General features: G+C 39.4%; 2 long non-coding RNA genes across 3 annotated transcripts in view; one reads left to right on the forward strand and one right to left on the reverse strand.

The window, feature by feature from the left end:
- LOC121143297 overlaps nt 1-22,178 on the forward strand; it is a 31,390-nt gene extending 9,212 nt beyond the window's left edge. For both annotated transcript variants that reach the window (XR_005880504.1, XR_005880505.1), the window contains exon 3: nt 22,018-22,178. This is a non-coding gene — a long non-coding RNA (uncharacterized LOC121143297). The remainder of the gene's footprint in view (nt 1-22,017) is intronic.
- Nucleotides 1-25,736, reverse strand: part of LOC121143298 — a 475,484-nt gene that overhangs the window by 92,968 nt on the left and 356,780 nt on the right. The gene's annotated exons all lie outside the window — the stretch shown is intronic.

Below are 25,736 nucleotides of genomic sequence, written 5' to 3' on the forward strand. Positions count from 1 at the left end.
AGTCTGACTGACATCCAGGGGCATGGTGTAAGCCATTCTCTGTGCTCCTTGAACTTTATTTGCTTCAGCTCTGTGTAAAACCATTCACAGCTTGCATGTCCTTTCTTTTCGAGTAGCTCCATTCAATACAACAGACAAACCATCATTCTTGGCATCTCCAATATCCTGGAGATTCCTGCAGCCAAGACTTCACCCTTGTGTTACTGACTTTTTGACTATTGTGACTAATTTCTAATCAAATCTGAGGGAGGAGGTGAGGAGACACTGCCCATCATGGCAGCAAATGCATGGGATAATAGCTAGGGACCTGGGCTTGTTGTGTTCCCAGTCAGGAAGCAAAAAGAAGCAAATGCTGATGCTTACATTGTTTTCTAACCAATGGTTTTGCCCACAATCAGGGCAGTTCTACTCTTTTCCATTAAGCCTTTCTAGATTCAACCTCGTAGATATTCCCAACAATAACCCTTAAACTTTCATGGGTCAGTAATTATCTACATAGCATCTGCTGCTAATTTACACTGAGATATCTCACAATAATGCTGGGGTTGGTTGTAATAATTTTGCATATGTTTGTTTGTTTCATTGATCTTGGACCCTGGGATTCTTATTTTTTTAATTTAGATTTAAATTAGAAACAAGGTTGCTTCACATGTCAATCCCAGGTCCCTCTCTCTTCCACTCGCCTCCTCCCACGCCCTCTCACCATCCTACCTACCCCCATAACCTCTCCTTTTTCCAGTGAGGGTGAGACCCTCCATGGGGGTGTCCATAGTCTGTCATCCAGGGCAGGACCTAGACCTTCCCCAACAGACCAGAGTGAGAGTGCATCTCTCATTGTGGGATGGGCACCCAAAGTCCATTTGTATGCTAGGGATAAATACTGATCTACTACCTAAGGCCCCAGATTGCCTAGGCCTTCTCCCTGACACCCACATTCAGGGTGTCTTGATCAGTCCCATGCTGGATTCTTAGCCATCAGTCTGGTATTCAAGAGATACCCCTTGCTCAGGTCAGCTATATCCGGAGGTTAAAACAGCCCAATCTTAACCACATTGCTCATCAATCTTCCCTCTCTGACACTGGGTTCCTTGAGTTCAGCTCAGTGTTCAGCTGTGGGAGTATGCCTCTGCTTCCATCAGTCAGTCACTAGATGAAGGTTCTGTTTCCCAGCCACGGGATTATAGGCTGACAATCCCCAAATTTATGTCTAAAGTCCATATAAGAAAGAGTACATACCATGCTTGTCTTTTTGTGACTGGGTTATCTCACTCAGGATGGTCTCTTCTAGTTCCATCCATTTGCCTGCAAATTTCAGGATTCCATTGTTTTTTTTCTGCTGAATAGTACTCCATTGTGTAAATGTACCACATCTTCTCTATCTATTCTTCAGTTGAGGGGAACCTACGTTGATTCCAAGTTCTGGCTATTACAAATAATGCTGCTATGAACATAGTGGAAGAGATGTCCTTGTTGTATGACTGTGCATCTTTTGGAATCATGCATAAGAATGGAATTGCTGGGTCTTGTGGTAGGCTGATTCCCATTTTTCTGAGGAATTTCCATACTGATTTCCAAAGTGGCTGTACAAGTTTGCACTCCCACCAGCAGTGGAGGAGTGTTCCCTTTTCTCCATATCCTCTCCAGCATAAACTGTCATTGGTGCTTTTGATTTTAGCCAGTCTGACAGCAGTGAGATGGTATCTCAGAGTTGTTTTGATTTGCATTTCCCTGATGGCTAGGCATGTTGAGCACTTTCTAAAGTACCTCTCAGCAATTTTAGACTCCTCTATTGAGAATTATCTATGTAGTTCTGTAGCTCACTTTTTAATTGGACCCTTTGGTGTTTTGGAGACTTGCTTTTTGAGTTCTTTGTAAATTTTGGAGATCAGCCCTTTGTCAGATGTGGGGTTAGTGAATATCTTTTCCCATTCTATGTGCTTCCTTTTTGTCTTGTTGACTGTGTCCTTTGTCATAGAGAAGCTTCTCAGTTTCAGGATGTCCCATGTATTTATTGTTGACCTTAGTGTCTGTGCTACTGGTGTTATGTTCAGGAAGCATTCTCCTGTACCATTTAGTTCAAGGGTACAACCCACTTTCTCTTCTAAGAGGTTCAGTGTGGCTGGATTTATGTGAGGCCTTTGATCCATTTGGACTTAATTTTTGTACATGGCGATAGACATTCATCTATCCCCATTCTTCCACATGCCAGCATCCAGTTATCCCAGAACCATTTATTGAAGATGCTTTTTTTCCATTGTATATTTTTAGCTTCTTCGTCGAAGATCAGATGTTCATACATGTATGGGTTAATATAAGCATGTTCAATTCGAATCCATTGGTCTACCTGTTTATTGTTGTGCCAATACCAAGCTGTTATCAGGACTCCCAGCTTTATAATAGAGCTTGAAGTCAGGGAAGGTGATACCTCCAGATATTGCTTTGTTGAATAAGGTTGTTTTGGCTATCCTGGATCTTTTGTTTTTCCATACAATGTTTATTATCGTTCTTTCAAGGTCTGTGAAGAATTGTGCTGGTATTTTAATGGGCATTGCATTGAATCTGCAGATTGCTTTTGTCAGGATTGCCATTTTTACTACATTGAGCCTACCTATCCAATATCATGGGAGATCTTTCCATTTTCTGGTGTCATCTTTAATTTCTTTCTTTAAAGACTCAAAGTTCTTGCTATACAGGTATCTCACTTGTTTGGTTAGCATTACCCCAATGTATCTTACATTGTTTGTGGCAATTGTAAAGGGTCATGTTTCTCTAATTTCTTTCTCAGCCTTTTTATCATCTGTATGTAGTAGGGCTACTGATTTTCTTGAGTTGATCATGTATCCTGCCACTTTGCTGAAAGTATGTATCAGCTGTAGGAGTTCCCTGGTAGAGTTTTTCAGATCACTTATGTAAACTATCATATCATCTGCAAAGTTTGACCTCTTCCTTTCCAATTTGTATCCCCTTGATCCCCTTTTGTTGTTGTATTGCTCTAGCTAGAACTTTTTTTTTAAAGATTTATTTATTTATTACGAACACAACACTCTGCCCCCATGTATGTCTACACATCAGAAGAGAGCACCAGATCTCATTACAGATGGTTGTGAGCCACCATGTGGTTGCTGGGAATTGAACTCATGACCTCCGGAAGAGCAATCAGTGCTCTTGACCTCTGAGCCATCTCTCCAGCCCTAGCTTGAGCTTTAAGTACCACATTGAAAAGGTATGGAGAGAGTGGACAGCCTTGTCTTGTTCCTGATTTTAGCAGAATTGCCTTGAGTTTCTGTCCATTTAGTTTGATGCTGGCTGTTTGTTTTCTGTATATAGCTTTTATCATGTTTAGGTATGTTTCTCTTTTCCTGGATCTCTCCAAGGCCTTTATCATGAAGGGGTGTTGGATTTTTATTTTTATATTTTATTTTCCAGTTTAAATTTAGATGAGAAACGAGGTTGCTGCACAAGTCAGTTCCAGGTCCCTCTCCCTTTCCCTCCCCTCCTGCCATTCCCTCCCCCCAACCCCCCCCCCCGTTATCCCCTCATTCCCCCAGGGAGGGTGAGGCCCTCCATGGGAGTGTGATAGTCTGTCATTTCATATAGGGCAGGGCCTAGACCCTTCCCCAAGAGTTCAGGGTGAGAGTGCACCTCACATTGTTCTATGGGAGTCCAAAGTCCGTGTGTATACTTGGCATGGGTATGGGTACTGATCTGCTGTCCAAGGCTCAATAGATTCCCTAGGCCTCCTCACTGACACCCAATTCAGGGGGTCTTGATCAGTCCCATGCTGGATTCCCAGGCTGATGCCTGGGATTCAAGAGTTAACCTTTGTCAGGTCAGCTGTTTCTGGGGGTTAAACCAGCCCAGTCTTACTCTCTTTGATCATCATTCCTCCCTCTCTGTTACTGGCTTTCTTGAGTTCAGCTCAGTACTTAACCAAGGGAGTCTGCCTCTTCTTCGATCAGCCACTAAATGAAGTTTCTGTTTCCCAGACTCTCTGGCCATAGGATTGTAGGCTGGCACTCCCCAGATCTATGTCTAAAATCCATATATGAGAGAGTACACGCCATGTTTCTCTTTTTGTGACTGGGTTACCTCATTCAGGATGGTTTTTTCTAGTGTCATCCATTTGCCTGCAAATCTCATGATTCCATTATTTTTTTCTGCTGAATAGTACTCCATTGTGTAGATGTACCACATTTTCTCTATCCACTCTTTGGGTGAGGGACATTTAGGTTGCTTCCAAGTTCTGGCTATTACAAATAAAGCTGCTATGAACATAGTGGAACAGACATCTTTGTTGTATGAATGGGCATCTTTTGGATATATGCCTAAGAGTGGAGTTGCTGGGTCTTGTGGTAGGTTTATTCCCATTTTTCTGAGGAATCTCCATACTGATTTCCAAAGTGGCTGAACCAGTTGGCATTCCCACAAGCAATGGAGGAGTGTCCCCCTTTCACCACAACCCCTCCAGCATAAATTGTCATTGGTGTTTTTGATTTTAGCCATTCTGACAGGAGTGAGATGGTATCTGAGAGTTGTTTTGATTTGCATTCCCCGGATGGCTAAGGATGTTGAGCACTTTCTCAAGTGCCTCTCAGCCATTTTAGACTCCTCTATTGAAAACTCTCTATTTAGTTCTGCAGCCCACTTTTTAATAGGGTCCTTTGGTGTTTTGGAGACTTGCTTCTTGAGTTCTTTGTAAATTTTGGAGATCAACCCTCTGGGGTGTTGGATTTTGTCAAAGGCTTTTTCTGCATCTAGTGAGATGATCATGTGATTTTTGTTTTTCAGCTTGTTTATATGGTGGATTACATGATGGATTTTCATATGTTGAACCATCCATGCATTCCTGGGATGAAACCTACTTGATCGTGCTGAATTATTGTTTTGATGTGTTCTTGGATCAGATTTGCCAGTATTTTATTTAGTATTTTTTCATCAATATTCATGAGGGATATTGGTCTGAAGTTCTCTTTCTTAGTTTGTGTCTTTGTGTAGCTTGGGTATCAAGGTTATTGAAGCCTCATAGAAAGAGTTTGGCAAAGATCCTTCTACTTCTACTGCATGGAATATTTTGAGATTTGATATAAGTTGTTCTTTGAATTTCTGGTAGAATTCTGTGCTGAAACCATCTGGACCTGGGCATTTTTGTTTGGTAGACTTTTGATGAGTACTTCTATTTCCATAGGGGTTATATCTCTGTTTAAATTGCTTATCTATTCTTGATTTAATTTTGGCAAGTGATAGCTATCCTGAAAATTGTCCGCTTCCTTTAAATTTTTGAATTTTGTTGAGTACAGGTTTTCAAAGTATGATCTGATGATTCTCTGGATTTCCTCAGTGTCCGTTGTTATGTCCCTCTTTTCGTTTCTGATTTTGTTAATTTGCATGTTTACACTCTGCCATTTGGTAAGGTTGGATAAAGGTTTGTCTATTTTGTTGATTTTTCTCAAATATCCAACCCTTCATTGCATTGATTTTTTTTAATTTTTTCCTAGCTTCTACTTTAGTGATTTCAGCCTACAGTTTGATTATTTCCTGGTGTCTACTCCTCCTGGGTGAGTTTGCTTCATATTATTCCAGAGCTTCCAGCTGTGTTGTTAATTCTGTAGTGTAACTATTCTCCAGTTTCTTCATATGGGCACTTATTGCTATGACCTTCCCTCGTAGCACTGTTTTCAAAGTGTCCCATCGTTTTGGGTATGTTGTATCTCCATTCTCATTGAAGTCTAGGAAGTCTTTAATTTCTTTTTTTATTTCTTCTTTGACCCAGGAATAGTGCAATTGTGCATTATTCAATTTCCATGAGTTTGTAGGGTTTTTGCAATTTGTGTTGTTGTTGAATTCTAATTTTAAAGCATGGTGGTTTGATAAGATGCATGGAGTTCTTCTAATTTTTTGTACCTGTTGAGGTTTGATATGTTGCCAAGCATGTGACTGATTTTTGAAAGGGTTCCATGTGGTGCTGAGAAGAAGGTATATTCTTTTTTATTTGGAAGGAATGTTCTTTAGATGTCTATTAATCCCAATTGGGTCATAACTTCTATTAGTTCCTTGGCTTCTTTTTGGAGGCTGTCCTGGAACTCACTCTGTAGACCAGGCTGGCCTCGAACTCACAGAGATCTGCCTGCCTCTGCCTCCCGAGTGCTGGGATTAAAGGCGTGCACCACCACCGCCCGGCTCTTCGTTATGATTCTGTCTGGTATTCCTGTCTAGTGGTGAGAGTAGGGTATTCAAGTCTCTCACTATAAGTTTGTGGAGCTTTATATGTGATTTGAGTTTTAGTAATGTTATAGACTGTATTTCTGCAAAACATTCTTACACGAATGATGCCAAGTTCTGTTAACCTGAGGGTGATGCAGCTTGACCTTTCTGGACCATGTCACAGTACTCTCAGACTCTCTAAACAATTGAACTGGCATAAGCACGTTCCTGGAAACTTATCTTGGAGCACAGAATACAGTATCTATTTCCTTATGGTATTATCCTTTAAAATGAATATTTTGCAATGATGTTTGCATTTTTACCAACTGAAGCATATAATGGGTGGGGCTGTGCATCAAGGATGCATTCCTCTTGTCTTTGGTACAAACTGAAGAACTTCTTAGTAGTGGTAGTATTTTAACAATTACACTGGCTTTGCCTTCACTCACCTTGTGTACAATTTTAAATATCTAAACTTCTTTCCTCATCAATTTGACATTTTTTCCCATTTTTCTATTATATCTCCCCTCCTCCCCGGGAACGGACTTTCAAGTCTCAGTGTGCAGTAATTACAAAAAACAACATCCTTAATGTTGTATTACCCATTCATTTTTATGTTAGTTTACTCATAATTTGAAGATGCTTTTGGGATAGACAAAAAATTTGCATGATTGTGACATGAATAGCTCTCAGTTTAATTCCCACCAGTCAGGTTACTATCTAAAACCTCACATGACCAAGAGTCACTGATCACATATCTTTCAGCACACTAGCCTTCCAGTCTCCAAATAGAGAGACATTTAAATGATGCCTACAATATTTTAGAGATTTTTCTATCCTGTGTCTCCCAACTCATCCACAGTCTTCCTTCAATAAAATCAATAACCATGTGGTTTGATTAATCACAGCAATGTAACCACTTCATCAGTACACACTTAGTCATCACTGAGACAAAATACCCTCCAGAATCAGCTTAAAGGACAGAAAGTTTCCTTAGACTCATGGTTCCAAAGATTAAATCTTCCACAGTGGGAAAGGCACAGCTAAGGAAGCACTCGTTCCATGATCATGAGAACGTCCCGTGGCTGAGTGTTCACAGTGGCAGACCATAGCAGAGAAAACAAAGGAAAGTGATGATCTGTGTCCACCCATCAGGGCCCTCCTCCTCAAGGATCAATAGTCTTCAATATACTGCTTCTAGAGGATCGAACAAGGCTCAGATTATGAGGCTGTGAGGAATACTTTGGATTCAGGCAATTGCAGAATTTTCCCTTTCTGAATCAGGTATGTAGCCCTTATGTCTCTATTATATAGGGAGAGATACAGACTTTGAATTCAGCCTTTGTACGTGCTGCTCCAGGCTCCTTACATTCTTTGTGTTCTCAATTGTCTGACCCATATATGGAAGTCCATTCTATCCTGCCTTGAGATCAGAAAGTTCAACTTGCTCCTGTTGTTCTTAAGACATTAAATTAACTTAAGGTGGTTGGATGTCCTGGCCTTGGTGGTGAATGTCTATTTAAATAACAATAGACTTGGGTCAGGCAGGTTTACTCTCACCCTGAAGGCTAGGTGATATGTGTAGCAGCTATCAGCAGCTAGGGAGTGTCTTTAGGTTTAAGGGAAGTAATTGCTATTTGCCCCTTTTTACATGATAATGGAAGTCTTCAACCATTGTCCTCACCTTTGGTTGATTACTTAAAGGTGGTGCATGTATGGACTGAAACTGCCCCATTGATAGCAATTCTGTGTCAATGACTCTTAACTTTCTTAGTTAGCCTTTCCCTCATCCACACTCCCCCACTCAGGAATAGACCTGGGGCCGTTTGGCTGGTCCTGACTGCAGCCACACAAACACCAGTCCAAGGACACTCCATTAATTGTTCCTCCCCAATAGTGACACAGAAAATCATCCATTTTTAAAATCTGACATCCAAAGTTCTCCATCTTTTCTTTAGTTTGCCTAAGTACATGGTGAAATGAATCAAACCAGCAAATATCACATTTCACAGTAAAAATAATAACTTGACAACTAAAATCATAGCAAAACTAGCTTTTAGGAAGCCAAGTCCCTCCACAGTGACTGTTTCCATAATGAAAGCAGAGTCAGTGTGAAAGACCCCGAATTTATATAAATAAAATATAAGCTTAAACAGGGAAGTCACCCCACTAGAGAACTTGGGAAGTGAACAAAGGACCCCATCCCAGGAACTGGCCAAACCACAGAATGGAATGTATGGTTTAGCAACGTTAATTGCAGAAGGGCTATAAACCCACAAAAGGCCAATTCCAGGCTGCTGACCACCTGTGAAGAACTGACCAGGGCATCAGAGATGGGCAAACAAGATTCGTGGGAAACAAGGAGATGATAACCACCATTTACTTAGGGAGAGATGATTAACTCATACCAAGGTTTGAGGAATTTACAACATGTAGGTCAGGAAGACATCTACTTACCCTGGTCAGTAGTCACGTACACCCTTCCCCCCATCACAAGATAGGGACCCCTCCCAAAAGCTTGTGGTTTTTGTCTTTAAAAGCTGACTGTAACTGACCCTCGAGGCCAATCGGTCTAAAAGCTGACCGAGAGGCCCATCTGCAGGTGCCTAATTAAAGCCTCTTGTGTGTTGCATCAATTGGTGAGTGGACTCTTGATTCTTGGGGTGACGAATCCAGCTTGGGGACCCTCCTCAATTCAGGGTACCCCAACATTGGAGGTTCCACCGAGATTGTGTCCCCCAGACTCAACTCCACTGCCAATTGGAGGTAAGACTGAGCTCAAAATTTATGTTCTGTGTGTTCTCTCCTGTCTGAGTCTATTCTGGTGCAGGACCTGTATTTGTGCTCTGGGGGGCCTGTATTACCTGGGTTTCGTTTTTGCGCCCCAGAGACCTGTTTTGTGCCCTGGGACAAAAGTTCCAGGGACCTGTATTGTGCCCTGGGACAAAAGTTCCACGGACCTCTATTGTGCCCTGGGATGAAAGTTCCAGGGATCTGTATTGTGCCCTGGGACGAAAGTTCCATGGACCTCTATTGTGCCCTGGGATGAAAGTTCCAGGGATCTGTATTGTGCCCTGGGACGAAAGTTCCATGGACCTGTATTGTGCCCTGGGATGAAAGTTCCAGGGACCTGTATTGTGCCCAGGATGGAGGTGCCAGGGACCTGTATTTGAGCCTCAGACGAAAGTCGTGAGGACCTGAAGTGCCTGTAGGACCTGTATTTCGTGCCCGCACTGGAATCTCCTTTATAGCCGAGGCCTGTCTGTCATCTTTTGTACTGTTTGTCTTCATCTGTACCCATGGGACAATCTCTAACAACCCCCTTAAGTTTGACTTTAGATCATTGGCCAGACGTCCTGGACCGGGCCCACGATGAAGCGATGGAGGTCCGGAAGAAGAGATAGCGAACTTTCTGTTCTTCAGAATGGCCCACCTTTAACGTGGGCTGGCCTAGGGATGGTACCTTTAATATCACCAATATTTTGCAGGTTAAAGCTCAGTTTGTTCAACCTAAACCTCAAGGCCGTCCTGACCAGGCCCCTTACATCGTCACCTGGGAAAGTCTGAGCCGCAACCCACCCCCCTCTACCAGGCTGCAGCCACAGAAAGATGGAACAGCGGGAGGGCCCAGATAAGCCTGGGACCTCCCAGGCTTTCCAACTTCGCTCAATGGGAGGAGGGAACTACCAATACTGGTCCTTCTCCTCTCCTGATCTCTACAACTGGAAAACTCATAATCCTTCTTTCTCACAAGACCCCCAGGCCCTAACAGGTCTCATTGAGTCCATCCTCATGGGATGATTGCCAGCAGCTACTAAGGAGAGGCAGAGAGTCCTCCTGGAAGCTAGAAAGAACGTTCTAGGGCCGGACGGGAGACCTACCCAGCTTCCCAAAGAGATAGAGGCTCACTTTCCCTTAACCCACCTGCCTGGAATGGGACTTCAACACACCACACAGTAGGGAGCATCACCGTCTGTATTGCCAGACTTTGTTGGCGGGTCTCAAAGGGGCAGGGAGACGCCCCACAAATTTGGGCAAGGTACGTGCAGTAACTCAAGGTAAGGAAGAAACTCCTGCCGGGTTTCTAGAGCGCCTCATGGAGGCTTACAGAATGTATACTCCCTTTGACCCTCAGGCCCAGGAGAGGGAAGCTGACATAATCATGTCATTCATTGGACAGTCAGCACCCAATATATGCACTAAGTTACAATGCCTTGAGGGGCTGCAGGACTTAGTAAAGGAGGCTGAAAAGATTTTTAACAAAAGGGAGACGCAGGAAGAGAAGGAGAAGAGGCTATGTAAGTTGCAGGAGGAGAGAGAGAGGACAAGAAAGATAGAAAGCACAAGCAGGAATTAACAAAATTTTGGGAGACACAGGAAGAGAAGGAGGACAGGCTATGTAAGTTGCAGGAGGAGAAAGAGAGTACAAGAGAGAAAGAAAGCACAATCAGAAATTAACAAAAATTTTGGCCACCATAGTGCAGGAGTCTAAAAACAGGCCTAGACAGGCGAGAGACCTGGGAGACAAAGCAAGACAAAACTAATGCAGTCGGGTACCCTTAAACCCTGTCATAGTCCATGGAACACTCCTTTCCTCCCTGTAAAGAAGCCAGATGCGGGGGACTAAAGGCCAGTACAGGACCTCCGGGAAGTGAATCGGAGGACAGAGGACATTCATCCAACAGTACCCAACCTGCCTCCAATCCATGTCTGGTATATGGTACTCAACCTTAAAGATGCATTCTTTTGCCTCAGACTGAGCCCTCAGAGTCAGCCCCTATTTGCCTTTGAATGGAAAGATCCCTGGACCGGGTTCTCTGGCCAGCTCACATGGATGCAACTCCCTCAAGGGTTCAAGAACTCACCAACCCTCTCCGATGAAGCCCTGCACCAAGATTTGGCGGTCCACAACCCCAATATAATTTTACTCCAATATGTAGATGATCTCCTTCTGGCCGCAGAATCAGAACGTGACTGCTTCCAAGGTACGGGGGCATTATTACAAAGGTTGGGGGAATTTGGGTATTGGGCATCAGCAAAAAAGGCTCAGCTCTGTAAGAAGCAAGTCACCTACCTAAGGTATCGGCTTCAGGACGGTCAGCGCTGGCTGATGGAGGGACGAAAACAGGCTGTAGCCCTGATTCCCCCACTCAAAAATTCTAGGGAGGTGTGTGAGTTTCTGGGTAGCACGGGGTTCTGCTGCCTCTGGATTCCTGGCTTTGCAGAATTAGCAGCCCCACTCTACCCTTTGACTAAAGTTATGGCCCCCTTTGTATGGAAAAAGGAGCACCAGGAGGCCTTTGACAATATCAAACGGGCCTTAATGTCAGCACCTGCCCTGAGTCTCCCCGATATAAACAAGCCCTTCATCCTCTATGTGGATAAAAGGGCAGGACTGGTAAAAGGAGTCCTAACCCAGCAGCTTGGGCCATGAAAGAGACTGGTAGCATACTTCTCAAAGAAACTGGACAATGTAGCATCAGGATGGCCCCCATGCCTCCGAATGGTGGCTGTAGTGGCTGTCCTCACCAAAGATGCAGACAAATTGACTTTGGGTCAGCCACTCATAGTGGTGGTCCCCCATTCAATAGAAGCTGTGGCCCGACAGCCGCCTGGTAGATGACTTTCAAATGCACAAATGACCCATTATCAGGCGCTGCTCCTCAACCCCGACAAGTTGTGGTTTGGAGCAACCACATTCCTAAATCCAGCTTGGGGACCCCTCCTCAATTCGAGGGACCCCAACATCCAAAGAACTCCTACTCCAGTTACATCGATGGACCCACCTCGGACATAAGAGACTCAAAGACCTCCTACAAGGAGAGGAGCAACCTCAACAGCCTCCTTCAACAAATCACCAGTTCCTGCACCACTCCCAGGGCGGGAGGCTCAAGCTGCCTGAGGAGATTAGAGTCAGAGGGGAGTCACCTGGAACTAACTGGGAAGTCAACTTCACTGGAATCAAACCTGGAAGCCTCAGAAACAGGTACCTTTTGGTTTTCATAGACACTTTTTCAGGATGGACTGAGGCATTTCCCACCAAGCGTGAGGCTGCAAAAGTGGTGTTCAAGAAAATCCTTAAAGAGATCTTCCCACGGTTCAGGCTACCCAAGGTAATGGGGTCTGGTCACAGACCTGACTTTGTCTCTCAGGTGAGTCAAAATGTTTTTTTTTCTGTTGGTGGCCAAAACATTGGGAATTGATTGGAAACTGCATTGTGCATACAGACCCCAAAGTTCTGGACAGGTAGAGAGGGTAAATAGGACAATTAAAGAGACCTTAACCAAATTGACCATAGAGGCTGGCACTAGAGACTCTGTACGACTCCTACCCATGGCACTGTTCTGAGTTCGGGACACCCCTTCAGTGCATGGGCTAACTCCATTTGAGATCCTATTTGGAGGGCCCCCATCTATCCTGAGTACACTTCCCATAAAACCTAATCATCCCATTGACCCCCCATCCTTCCAGGCCCAGTTACATGCCCTTCAACTCGTTCAGAATCAGATCTGGAAACCACTGGCTGCAGTATACCAGGCTGGAAATTCCACAGTGCCCCACCCATTCCAGATCGGGGACTCCATGTACGTCCGACACCACCAAGCTAAGACTCTTGAACCCCGCTGGAAAGGCCCTTACACCATGATCCTGATGACCCCACGGCTCTCAAAGTTGACGGGATTGCAGCATGGATCCATGCCTCTCACGCCAAGAAGGCCATGGCCAGCGGAGGTTCAGCAGAGGACAGGTCGACAAAATGGAGGTTACAGCACACTCAAAACTTGCTCAAGCTAAGACTCTCACAAACTGCTTGATTGTCTTGTTATGCTTAATGCTTTTCCATTTCCCTGCCCCAACTGAGGGAAACCAACAGCTGACCTTCACCCAAGTCTCAGGAAAGGGCACATGTTTGGGAAATGTCCCCAGGTCCCACCAGGACCTCTTTAACCAAACCCTTCTACAACCCAAAACTAACATGGGCTCTATGTATCTGGTACCCAACAATATCAAGCTGTATCTAACATTGAGGCCCCCTAAAAAGTTTTATGATTAAAACTATGCCCTAGAGAAAAGGGAGGAATGAAAGACCCTGAATTTCCAGAAATAAAATATAAGCTTAAACAGGGAGGGCACCCCACTAGAGAACTTGGGAAGTGAACAAAGGACCCCATCCCAGGAACTGGCCAAACCACAGAATGGAATGTATGGTTTAGCAACCTTAATTGCAGAAGGGCTGTAAACCCACAAAAGGCCAATTCCAGGTTGCTGACCACCTGTGAAGAACTGACCAGGGCGTCAGAGATGGGCAAACAAGATTAGTGGGAAACAAGGAGATGATAACCACCATTTACTTAGGGAGAGATGATTAACTCATACCAAGATTTGAAGAATTTACAACGTGTAGGTCAGGAAGACATCTACTTCCCCTGGTCAGTAATCACGTACCCCCCTCCCACCGTCACAAGATAGGGACCCCTCCCAAAAGCTTGTGTTTTTTGTCTTTAAAAGCTGATTGTAACTGAACCTCGGGGCCAATAGGTCTAAAAGCTGACTGAGAGGCCCATCTGCAGATGCCTAATTAAAGCCTCTTGCGTGTTGCATTAATTGGCGTGTGGACTCTTGATTCTTGGTGACAAATCCAGCTTGGGGACCCCTCCTCAATTCGGGGTACCCCAACAACTGAAATACATGAAAATAATATAGTGAAAATCTGGGGTGATATTTATTTTATATTTGAAGGACCCGTGGTTTCTCCACCATGACAAATGAACAAAAAGTTGCATGCTAAGTGCATTTGATGTACTTAACTTTGTGTGTGTGTGTGTGTGTGTGTGTGTGCATGCTGCCAGATGTGCATGCCAACAAAAATCACTACCCCTTTATCTCCTAATCTTAAACCCCATTTCAGTTTTTCCCTGCTCTGAAAAAATGCAGGAGAAACTAATTTAAAGTAGGGATATTTCGAACTCATGGTTTCATGCAATCCTTGAATGGAGGGTGTGGTATAGCAGAGCACCTTTCGTCACCCCCACTGTAAGGTAGAAAGAATGTCTGGGTAGTGAGTGGGCTTCCTTCTCCTTTAACCCAGTGTGTTATGGGTGGATCTTTCCCCCTTTAGGCTTTCCCTAGAAACATCTCGACCTCCACAAGCAGAGGAATGCTTTACTGATCTTTACAATACAAGCAAGTTGCCAATCAAGATTAATCAGCATGTCTTCTAATGACATGGTTTTATTAGAACACATGCATCAAGGTAAACCAGGGGTTTTTGGGTTGATGACTGGTGCTACACTTCTTAACCACACAAAAAGAACAGGCTGATCACCTTTGAGAAACTGCATTACTAGCTCAATCCAAGTTTGATTTATAAAAGGAACTAGGTCTCAATGGGTTTTCAGCATTATTAAAAAGAAAATTAACTATATAAGTTATCTAGATAATTGTTTTCACTTGCCCATTTCTAGAGAAGGAGTAAATTTTCACCCAAATTCCCGAATAACCTTTGAAATAACAAAAATTATAGACTATATTTTTTCAGCACAGAAAAATCCTTACTTATTCAACAGTACTTAAAGGCACTCATAGGTCTTCAAAAAAACCAAGATGGACTGTGAATATGTGTGTGTGTGTGTGTGTGTGTGTGTGTATGTGTGTGTGTTATATGTGTGTGTTGGCATAGTTTGAGACAAGTAAAGAATAAATGTCTAGTACTTCTTGTGAAGAATATATCATTAAGTGCATTGAAATCATTCGAAGATTGACAAATATATGCAACTTACCATATAAATAATCACTAGTAATTTCATTTCTTTTAACTGACAAATCTTTTTCTTCCTTTTTTATGAAATTTAAATTAGAAACAAGCTACTTTTACATGTCAATCCCAACTCCCTCTACCTCTCCTTCTCCCCTACTGCCTACCAGCCCCCATCCCCTCTCCTTTCTGCTCCCCAGGGAGGGTGAGGCCTGCCATGGGGGATCTTCAAAGTCTGTCATATCATTTGAAGCAGGACCTGGCCCCTCCCCCGTGTGTCTAGGCTGAGAGAGTATCCCTCTATGTGAAGTGGTCTCCCAAAGTTTAACTGACAAATCTTAATGACCTTGTATAACCAGACTTTTTTGATATAGGCATAAACAGGTCTCATACTTTGGTTTCAAGGGACCCTCAGTCAAGAAGAAAATTGTGCCATTAAACAATATTATCAGTGAGTTAAAACAAGCATAAGTTTTCTGTTAAGACTGAAGTGTCAAATATTTCTCTTTCCTTCTTGAGTTAATAAAATTTCAGCAAGCTATTAGAAACAATTTCCTGAGAAAAGCAACTTTTAAGATGTATAATAACACCATGACTGATTCAGACCAATATTTCGCAGCCTGTATATCTATGGCACTCTATTGATTTTCAATATGCACAACCAGGACCAAGAGGCATATCAAGACACTCGAGTACCTTGTGAATCATCTTGGATTGATTAAATGTAATAGAGTTCATGATTAATTGAGAGCATGCCAGAAGTTTGTTGTACTTTAGGGTTTTCTTCTGTGTAGAAGGACATTAGAATCTCAGTGAACAGGATTTGTCATATAAATGAAGCAATTCCTTATCACACCACCCCCACTTCCTGCAGGCTTTGTGTAAAATCTTTTAAGGGTCTGTATTCTTAGAAATGAGAAAGGAATTCTTCTAATACACTTGAGAATGAACAGTGTTCTGACCCCAGTCTCTCTAGTTCAACCTTGAATTAGCCTCTACACCTTACTTTTCATGTCTTCTTCATCACAAATGACACATTAGTGCTGTTTCTTTCCATAAACCTTTCTGTTATAGGGTTTGATAACATACTCTGATAGCTGTCTTCACCTGGAATGTTTTGATTCATTGTTCTTTTCATATTTCTGCATAGTTACATACCTCCAAACATTTGAAACTCATATTTTTCTTATAAGCATGCTGCATTTTAAAATCCCAGGCCCTTTGCATATGTTTCTATTCTGCTAACATATCCTCTCATTCTAAGATCTTTGACAAGTTATCCATTTACATTCCTGAGTGACCATATTTTTCTAAAAAAATCATTCTTCCTTCATTAATGAAATACACTGGGTTTTGTCTGATATATAAGTGGAGAGTTCTGTCTTCGTTTACTCACCCATGGTGAAACACTCAGAAGATCTTATAGCTTGATGTAATGCTACACATGATATGTTTTTAGCTTGAAATCTTCAGCATGCCCAAGATATTTTACTTTAAAATACTAATTTTTCTCACAACTTGCATAATACCAATTGGGAAAGAAATACCTACCTGATATCAGAATTACTGAAAATTTGTTTATATGAATGTTTCTTGTTATATTTTGGGAAAGTATTTTGCTTATATAAATATTCTAAATTTTATACATTAATTTTCATATGCTATTTATTATGAAAGGTTATTTTTTACATTTAATCATGTTGCTTATGAATAGTGGTATTTATTTAAAGTCCTTGCTTTATATATTTTGTATAAAAAATATTGCCTTTTATCATGTGATATAGATGTGAAACACTCTCATTTTTATTATAATGAAGCATTATATTGAGGTCATGTAGTAACTGCAAAATTTGTCATAGGAATACAAACATCACTTATATGAGTGCAGATCTGAGTGCTTTAGGAAATAATTATATATTTTCTATGAACCTTTGTGTTTCAAAGATAATTGTGAACCTTGTTTAATTTAGGGCTGATCTTTAAATACATTTTGGGCATACATTAGATCTGTATAATATAAAGGAGAGTACATAAATGAACTACAAAATAAAATAGAAATCAATAAAGGCATGTTAAAAATTAGACCAGTTTGGTGCTTCTAAAAAGGGATTGTATTATTGAATACAGAGCAAAGAGAAGCATATTTTAAAGGTGAACATTTAGCCATTTATAGATGTAGACGATACATTATTTTGGTCTGAGAATTGTTCAGTCTTTTCATGTAAGACAGACCTAACTGGATGGAATACTCATATCTTTTACAAACAATCCATGTCATTTCTGAATACTTCTAATGTAAATCTTCTCTTCAAAGTATATGTTACATACTTACAGTTGGCCACACTCTTTATGGTTGCTTTAGCATGTGTTGAAGACCATAATGACATCCTCAGGTTATTATGATGGGGCTGACACTGAAGTATCAAGGGATCTCACTATGGATGATGAGTAGGAAGATGGATGGTCAACCAGCCTAGATTTAAGTATCCTCAGTCATGAAAACAATGATTTGTTTGTCTTACAACTTTGTGAAGTTGCATGGTTGCTGTTGTCTTAAAAAAATTATTAGCTTCATTATATCCCTTTTGGCATGATGTTTTACAAATGTGCAATATGAATTTTAAGTTTTTTTCCCTAGTGAAATAGCTAAAGTTCTCATATCTATATCATCATTACTTTCAAGTGAAACTTCCAAATCTGGTTCACAGAAATGGGGTAGGTAAATGGTAGCAAAAGAACAGAATCTTCTGGGGGGGGGTTTTGCTATTGTTGTTGTTGTTTTGGCTTTTTTTGTTTGTTTTTTATTATTTTTTAAGAGCAGAATCTTCTTCATTGCTTCTGACATTGCTATTAACAACTATGTGGCCTTGGTAAAGTTTCTTAAACTCCTAATTTACATGATGAAAATATTAGTGTAACTTCCACAGTACTCTATAAGAATTAAGTAAGTGGCAACACTGTTAGAACAATTGAATCTAGCAAAAGTTGAATAAATATTTATGGCAAGAAGTCATCTTCAGAGGTCTGTTCCAAAACAGCACATTGTGATGGAAATTCTAGCAAGACAACACTGCTCACCTGGTGGCAAGGACATGAAAGGGGAGGAGGAAACTCAACTTTTATGAGTGTCATACACCCCTATGCTGCCATTTTACAAGGAAGGGTCCACCATCTCAGTTTCATGGCCCTGGAAACTGCACCTTAATTACATGGATATTTGTGAGATATCCAGAATCCAAATTATAGCAATTTTTATCTCTGTAATTGCAAGTATCTTTATTGATATCATTCCAAACTTGTGAATTTCTGATAACTTGCTATTTTTTCTAGGAAACAATTCAGTTGTGCAATACTTGTTGAATAAGTATTCAGCTGAAATTTTTGGGAAAAAAAGATGTGACACGAAGGATCTCCATTTCATGGGGGAAACATTTTAATTTTAAATGTGGTTATAAATATTTTTTCATACAATATATTCTTATTATGGTTTCCCCTCCCCAAGTTTATCCTAGTTCCTCCCTACCTCACCACCATCCACATCCACACTGTTTCTGTCCTAAAGAATAAATGCAGTGATAAACTGACTCCTATTGACATTCTGCTATATTCATAGATGAGTGCTTATGTGGCCACCATCAGAGAAGTTTCCTACTGCAGCAAACAATATTAAATACAGCTAAACATTGTGCAGAGGGAGAGACAACTTGGAACACTGAGATTGAAATAGGATATTTCCATCAAAATTTTCCTCTCAGAGTTCAGGAAACCCGGTGAAAGCTGAGGCAGAAAAAGTGTAAGAGCCAGAGGGGATGGATGGCACCAGGAGAACAGGGTAAGGCCTGCTAAATCAACTGAATGACACTCATATGAACTTACAGAAATAGAATCAGCAAGCACAGGGCCTGCACACGTCAGTAACAGGTCGTCTTGTATATAATATTGCTATCACATAGTTGTTTTATAGGGTTTGTAGTTGTGTGGACAAGTTGGTCTCTGATTTTTATGGCATGTCTTGGTCTCTACTCCTTCTTTTGGTTTGCCTTGTCCAACTTTGATGTGACTGTTTTGTTTTATATTTTATTTTGTTAAAAAGAGAAAAGAAATAAGCTTCTAAGGGATAATAGTAAAATAAAAATTAAACAAAATAGAAGTAGGACAAAACAAGCCAGAAAAGGAACAAAAACTAGCATGTGAAACATACATAAATGCATATGGCAATGCTCTCAGTGGGCAAATACTTGAGTAATATAAATCCACGTACAAAAAATTCAAATTAGTCATTCCAATCATTGAATAAATAAAGCCTAGTGTGGATTCTCTAGAAAAATTTCAACATAAAAATTCAAAAGCATTACTTTTTTATACTTGGAGAGTTTTGAAAGTTCTCTATAGATTCCAAACTCTTTTTACTTTCTTCATTACTGAATTTCTGTTTGGAATTAGCATGAATAATCTACACATTTTGAAATATTTAGCCTTTAATGACTGCAAAATAGCTTTTTTTTAAACATTCGTTGTTAATCCCCCTACCAAGTGGTTAAATTTGTTGAGTATTATCATAATCAGTCTAGTTTTGTTATGCATTATATTTATGCGATGGACTTTCCTGAGTTTATTGATTTTCCCTTTTCTGTGTTTGTATACATTTTACAAATGTAACACATGGTGGGTATTAATAAGGTTATTAACATTTGTCATATATTTTCTATTTTGAAATTTCTAAAATTCATGCTGCAATCTTTGCTTTTCATTAGTGTTTGACCCAAAATAATTAATGCAGTTGTTGACAAGTTTTGCTCATATCCATCTCCTACTGATTCTGCATTTGTCCTGCAATCTACTGGACTTTTGTTTCCTCTTTCTTAGTCTTCTTTCTTGGGTACATTTTTGTATTTCTTCTTCTGTACTTGTGTTTCTTTTTCCCCATGACCTTTTTGTAAATATTTTCCTTATGAATTAATCAGCATGTCCTTTCCTATCAAAACTGTCTATCTCAACTGTCATATCATACAATATATAAGGAACACAGGGTTGTATATCCACTTAACTCAGCTACTTTCTCTCCTTTCTTTCAAATGTATGTGTTCCCCCCGCCTCGTGTGTGTGTGTGTTTGCAGATGCATGTATGGTTTTTGGCTTCATAAGCAGGTAGATAATTGGCATATCTGAATACAAAGGTATAGCTATATCAGTCTACTGTTCTTTTCACATATATCAGCACATTTAAATTTTATAAAATAGCTAATCATTTGAAGGATTTTAAATTTATTTTAAAGTTATTAATATGTGTCATATGGTTTCTATTTTGATGTCTTCCATTTATCTAAGGTCAAATTTCCTGTATTCCCTGTACTGAGTCATGGCAGGCAGCAGCAGTTCTCAGTCAGCAAGGAATTTAACAGCTTGCACCTCAACAGTGCAGTGTATGCTAAGCTGTCATGTTTAGTATATCAGATGTGCTAAACCCATTTTTAATCTACCATGTTTTTACCTTATGATAAAGGTACAACTCCACAACATTAAGCACATCTGCTTTTATTCATCCCTTGCATTAATTCTTTCATTTCATAAATGACAAAAAGACATCATTGAACCAAAGTCTTATCCTTGGTATTTTCCATAGATCACTGAAACACTTTTTTTTTACCTTTCCTTTTCCTGTAATTGTCATTTTCTTTATTATAACAATTTTACAGTATTTTACCATCTACTTTCTTGGTGGTGGAAGTCTTCTGTTTATATGTTTATCTTATTGGTTGTTGAATAAAACACTATTGTCAATAGGGAAGCAAGATAAGTAGGATTAGGAGTAGAAGAGGATTCTGAGAATTGTAGTAAAGGGAAGTTGACAAGTGATCCAGGCAGGAAGTGACATAGCAAGCAGAATCAAAATATAAGCAGGGACAAGCAGGAAATGTCTCTATCCTCATCTCTTCTCTGAAGAGACATAGAACAGACACAATGTAGACAACGATGGAGTAGGAGGCCTGGACCTTTCCTCCAGTAAGAGAAGGCCACAAGAAAATAGGATCAGGGAAGCAGCCAGGTCATAGAAATCTTCATGTTACATTTTCTCATATTATGTATTATTGTTTCTGTTATACAATTTTTATTTTAGTTTTTTACTAATAATTGTTTATTTTATTGAATTATCTTATTATTCATATTTATATTTTATGTGAGTCATCATTTTAATAACAAAATATTATATTTAAAACCTAAATATGATATACACACCATGTGTTTGCATCTAAACATGGTCCATCTTTCTGGTTCATCAGACCTAATAAATGTAAGTGCAACAATATACATTGTGGATTACATTGTTGAAAATCAGATATTTACATACCTTTAAGACACTTCACTTTGTTCTAACAATAATAAATCTAATAGCATGTCTCCTATATATTCTTAGCCTTGCTTCTCAGTCTTTCTGAAGGATGGTTCTAGAATAATCTTACTCTTTTATTACAACAGTACTACTACAATGCCTTTCCTTGATCATGTGTCTTAACTGCAAGTTTGATTAAATAGTTTGGTATTGGTCTCAGTTAGGGTTTCTCTTACTGAGTAGAGATACCATGACCATTGCAACTCTTAGAAAGGAAACCATTTAATTGGGGCTGACATACAGTTCAGAAGTTTAGTTCATTGTCATATTGGCTTGATATGATATGGCATACCAGTAGACCTGGTGCTGGAGAGGTAGCTGAGAGTTCTATATCTAAGTTGTCAGGTAGCAAGAAGAGTCAGCTACTGGGCCCATCTTGAGCTTCTGAAACCTCCAAGTCCACCCACAGTGAGACACTTCCTCCAAAAGGCTATACCTAATCTAAGAAGGCAACTTATCCTAGTCATTTCAAATAATGCCACAGCAATCTATTTTATTATGCATGGTATAACTTCCAGCACTCTGAAACTTTATAGCAAAGTCTGAATATTATGTCTAAACAAATATTTACATAATCCCATGATGGGCACCTGCAGCCTTTTTGGCAAAACCACAGCAGCACTTATTACAATGTTCATGACAAACTAAGACTTACATTTTTATCCTGCAGGAACTGAAGACAGCATACTTAACTACGGCTACAAATTTTGTCCTACTCTGTGGTCAGGAAAGTTCTCCCAGGCAGAAATTAATGTCTATTGTTCAATTTACTTCCTGTATCCCCATAAACCTGCTCTCTTTCATTCACAATAAAAATTGCTTCATCTGGTTCATTTTATCTTGTATTGATTTACAGTGGAGAGAAAGTCATGGACAGATGTGAAATTATGTATTGATATTGTTATATTATGGTGAAGGTAAGTATACTGTGTGAACTATTTATTTACATATTATAGATAAAAAACTCCATTACTTCATTGTATCTCTACAATACTAAGTAAAGCAAGTAGTTTTCTGAATATCTGAATATATCTTCTGTAAGAAAAAGCACATGAAATAAATTATGGAAGGATATATTGAAAGTCTTTACAATGGAAGATCTTTCTTTTAACTACTATGTTTTTATTAATATGAATAATCAATAAATAAAATGTCAGAAATAAAATGATAATAACTCTTATCAAGGATATTATGTTGTTCATAGATTAGTTACACATTTTCAAAACACCAAGCTACAAATGGAATCTGTTGTCAGCTATCTGCCAAGAGCATAAGCAGCTGAGCTTTAAAATGACACACGACTACATCTCTATTTGTCTGAAGAAATGTCTGTGTGTGATATGTTTATAACTGCCGCCACACTCCGTTTCTCCACCCTGACAGTTCAGGAGAGATATAGTATTTCACTCTATGGAATTCAAAGCATGTGCTGCACTTTGTGCTGAGGCTCTATGGCTTCAAAGGGCTTACAATATGCTTTCCTAGTGAATCTTCTCTACCCAATAGGACATGTTGCACTGAACTTTATATTGTTGAATGAAAGACAGATATAAGGTTCCAAAGGAATTCTGACAACTCAAGAAAAATGTTTTTCGTACCATCTCTGGTACACATAGAGATTAATAGAAAAAATAGTTTGGTGAGTGAAATAAAAAAGGAAACTCTAGTATACTAACTATATTTGGAAACAGAACACACACATATAACACATTTATTTTTATAACTTATTTTTCTTTCTATGTTACAATTTATCTTATTTAAAAACACTTTTAAATTGTTGACTTTATAGGGAAAATACGCTCATCAGTAGGAAGAAAATTGAAAGTTTACATGTTTTAGGTGAAAATTAGCAAAAAATAAGAAAAATTATTTATTTGCACACACATACATAATTGTCTCTTAAAATGTGTAGTTCAGAATTACTGACATATCAATTCCTCAATAGACCCATATAAAACTTTTATTTTACTTATATATTATTGTCACAAAATACATGAAATCATCAAGTTAAAATAATTTTGATTATTTAGAAGTGTGTGTGTGTGTGTGTGTGTGTGTGTGTAACAATAAGAAGATAAATGGGCCATGAATTTGAAAGAGAGTATGGGAACAATATGTATAGAATGTGGGGAAAGGAAATAGAAAGGGGAAATTATCCAAATATATTATAATCTCAAAGGTAAAAAATAATCAAAATATAAAAATGTTTAAAAATAGTCTGAAATATTTATTTTGAACAGGGAAATGTGGCAGATTTGTTTTCACTCACAGTCATTTAGTGTTGTTGTTTTTTCTGAGTAGCTTTGGAGGCTGTCCTGGAACGAGCTCTTGTAGAGCAGGTTGGTCTTAAACTCACAGAGATCTGCCTGCCTCTGTCTCCTGAGTGTTGGGATTAAAGGCATGTGCCACCACCGCCAGGTGGCTCACAGTCATTTAGATTCATCGTCACTTGGCCCACAAAATTAGGGATGTAGGGCAGTGAATTATGATAGGAACATGTAGCAGAAGATGCTCCTGCACCCTCCAGCCAGGGTAAAAGTTAGAAAGGAAGTGTTACAGCTCCAGTATTCATCTGAGGCTCTCCACAGGACCTAACCTCTTATGTTTTCCTCACTATGACAGATATGATGAGGAGCATTTGTTAGCCACACATTCCGGAGGCTACAAGTTCATGATGTACTCTAAAAAGCAAGCTATTATTCTTGCACACCTCATACGACACAAATATGTTTTAATGGAAATGTGTGTTCATGTTGTCATGAAGACTTTCAGTAAAGAGCAATTGGGATGTTCATAAATCCTTTGGAAACTCAAATGTCCAAGGCAATCTATGCTAGAGTAAGCGCCAGGAAAGTACAGGGTAGAGAGAATGACATTGTCTGAAAAACAAACAAACAAAAACAATTATTTCAAGACTAGGAGGAATAGAGAAAAGAAATTTCCATCCTAATTTACCCAAATCCAGACCATAACACATTTGATTCTTTTAAACCCTGGACAGCCTGACTGCTATTGACTAATCTTGAAGATGATGTCAACACATATTTCCATAAAAGCATATGAGTGCCATTTGCCACCCATAGTTTACAGTTTACCATGACACATGACTTAACTAGAGATTAAGTGCTGAACTGTCACTGTCACTTATAGTAGAAAGTTGCAATGTTTGAACTCATTATGGTGACAAAAAAGCTATCAAAATATTAAAGGTGTACATCACAGTTAACAATTATTATTATATATCCCATATTTCTGTTCATGTCTCAACTAAAAAGACTATCTCATATATACAGCATTTCTTTCCACGTTTTGATTCATTTTAACCTGTTTCACATAGATTTATATTCATATTGTATGCTAATAAATGATAAAAATATCTATATATATTTTATGCATTAATGATGTGCATAATTTTTCATGGTTTTATCATACTTTTTGCTATAGTCTCTGACAGTTTGTTCAAATTAAAACTAGCATAATTATTAGTAAAAGCACATTTATTTTATATTTAAGAAAATAAGTTACAATCCATGTCCTTGGAAGGCCAAATCCCCCACATACACCCTATAAAGGAGCATCTCCTGGCAATGGTGATTCTGCTTCTTTCTAATATCTAGTTAAGCTGCTTCTTATATTAAAGTTTTAGCTTGACCTCATATAAAAATACTTGCTAAAGTCCCATGCAGAAATAGATCATATCTTCCAAGGCAAACTCTTTCATATTTCCCGTTACCCTTAGGCTCAGTTACATTACAAGCAATTGTACTATCAAATGCTCTAGTTAATTACAAAGAAATGAAGAATGAAAAAGAAAATTGAGACTATTGTGTAGCTATATAATGGAAATCAGTCTTGGCATAGGTCATGTAAGTTTGCATCACCGTTTCCTTTCATTGCAATCTGTTGCTGGGCTTTCTCCTCTGGTGGGGGGGATTAGCGATTACAGATACATGTGTTCTTCCTCACAAAACACAAGACAAATAGTACATCTAGTTTATTTCAGTTTTAAGTGAGAGAAAAAAATAAATTTCTCAGTGCATATAGAATCTAAATACCACCTTTTCTGTTTTCACCTAAAGAAATATCAATTTTCTCAACGAAACTTTTGCTTTTTTTCTGAAGATTACAGTAAATTTTGTATAAAATAAATAACTTATGCCACTTATTTATTCTGAATAATAGTCATTGTAAACTCAAAGTGGACACATAAGGAGCATTCTGAATGAACATGCTTGAGATCCAACACATTTTGAATCTCAGTAGGCACATGGATCAAATGAAGGCACAAAATGGGTCTCCCTATTGGAAACGTTCTTCTATCTCTGGGGTCCTACAGAATCAGCTACTTGAATGAACACTGGCAGTTCAATTAGAGAGTCAATCACATGG

Source organism: Mesocricetus auratus, unplaced genomic scaffold (genome assembly GCF_017639785.1).
Source record: "Mesocricetus auratus isolate SY011 unplaced genomic scaffold, BCM_Maur_2.0 Super-Scaffold_100011, whole genome shotgun sequence".
Taxonomy (NCBI): Eukaryota; Metazoa; Chordata; class Mammalia; order Rodentia; family Cricetidae; genus Mesocricetus; species Mesocricetus auratus.